The sequence below is a fragment of the Arachis duranensis genome, chromosome 6 (assembly GCF_000817695.3).
Source record: "Arachis duranensis cultivar V14167 chromosome 6, aradu.V14167.gnm2.J7QH, whole genome shotgun sequence".
Classification (NCBI taxonomy): Eukaryota; Viridiplantae; Streptophyta; class Magnoliopsida; order Fabales; family Fabaceae; genus Arachis; species Arachis duranensis.
In genome coordinates this window covers 31,721,029-31,722,929 of record NC_029777.3, presented here as the reverse complement: position 1 = coordinate 31,722,929, position 1,901 = coordinate 31,721,029, and positions in this window count along the sequence as shown.

Sequence of the window (1,901 nt, the reverse complement as noted above, 5' to 3'; positions counted from 1 at the left end):
ACAATCTCTGTGGGATCGACCCTTACTCGCGTAAGGTTTATTACTTGGACGACCCAGTACACTTGCTGGTTAGTTATGCGAGGTTGTGTTTATGCCATGGTATTGAACACCAAGTTTTTGGTTTCATTACCGGGGAGTATTTGATTTGTGAAAAGTATTGATCACAATTTCGCGCTATCAAGTTTTTGGCGCCGTTGCCGGGGATTGTTTGAGTATGGACAACTGACGGTTCATCTTGTTGCTTAGATTAGGTATTTTTTTCAGAGTTCTCAAGAATGAATTCTAGAGTTTCATGATGATCTGTTGAAATCTGGCTGGCTGTGAAGCCATGTCTAATTTCAATGGACCGAGGTTTCAACTTATCATCACAAAAGCTTGTTGATTTTTATCAATCTTGCTTTTGGAGCAGTGATCTGCTAAGGCTTGTCTGGCCATTGGCCATGTCTAGTGTTTTGGACCGAAGCTTTCTTTGAAAGCTTGGCTGGCTGTGAAGCCATGTCTAATTCCTGGACCGGAGTCTTAGACTAGCATTGCAATGATCCCTGGAATTCAAATTAAGAATTTTGATACCTTCATTTTCTTTTTCCACTTAATTTTTGAAAAAAGCAAAAAAAAAATTTTACAAAATCATAAAATCCAAAAATATTTCTTGTTTGAGTCTAGAGTATAATTTTAAGTTTGGTGTCAATTGCATGCATTCATTCATGTGTCTTAAGGATCTTCAAGTAATTCTTGATGATTTCTTACTTTAATCTTTAAATTCTCTTGACTTGAGTGTTTTGTGTGTCTCATATGCATTCTCATTAGTGTCAGTAGTATACAAACTGCTAAGTTTGGTGTCTTGCATGCATTGTTATTTGATTCTTATTGCATTTTGATTTTTCCTCATTATTAAAAATCCAAAAATATTTTTAATTTGTGTCTTCTCAAGTCAACAATACAGAGAATTGAAGATTCAGAACATACAGCAGAGGAATTGCACAGAAAAGGCTGGGTGTTCAAAACGCCCAGTGAAGAAGGACAGACTGGCGTTTAAACGCCAGCCAGGGTACCTGGTTGGGTGTTTAACACCCAAAAGGGTATAGTTTTGGGCGTTAAACGCCAGAATGTGCACCATTCTGGGCGTTTAACGCTAGGATGGCACAAGAGGGAAGATTTTGTTTTCAATGCAATTTTTTTTCAAGTTTTCAAAGTTTTTCAAAATCAAATCTTTTTCAAATCATATCTTTTCAATCATATGTTTTCAAAATCAATTTCCTTCTATTTTTAAAAATACTTGCTATCAATTAATGATTTGATTCAACATTTCAAGTATGTTGCCTTTTCTGTTGAGAAAGGTTTAATGTTTGAATCATATCTTTTCTTGTTAGCCAAGTTTTTAATTTTCAAAATCAAATCTTTTTAAATGTTTTTCAAATCATATCTTCTCAATCACATCTTTCTAAAACTAATCATATCTTCTTAACCACATCTTTTTCAAGATAGTTTTCAATCAAATCTTTTTGATTTCTAATTTCAAAATCTTTTTCAAAAATCACTTGATTTCTTTTCCACTTTCATTTTCGAAAATCAATTAGTGTTTTTCAAAAATGTTTTCAAAATCTTTTACTTAATTTTCGAAAATTACTTCCCTCCTTCTCACCTCCTTCTATTTATGGACTAACACTATTCTTTAATGCAAAATTCGAACTCCATCTTCTTTGATAAGTTCGAATTTTCTACTTCTACCTTCTATTTTTCTGTTCCTCTGACACCTCAAGGAATCTCTATACTGTGACATAGAAGATTCCACATTTTCTTGTTCTCTTCTCTTTCTTATGAGCAGGAGCAAGGACAAAAGCATTCTTGTTAAGGCTGATCCTGAACCCGAAAGGACCTTGAAGCGAAAGCTAAGAGAAGCC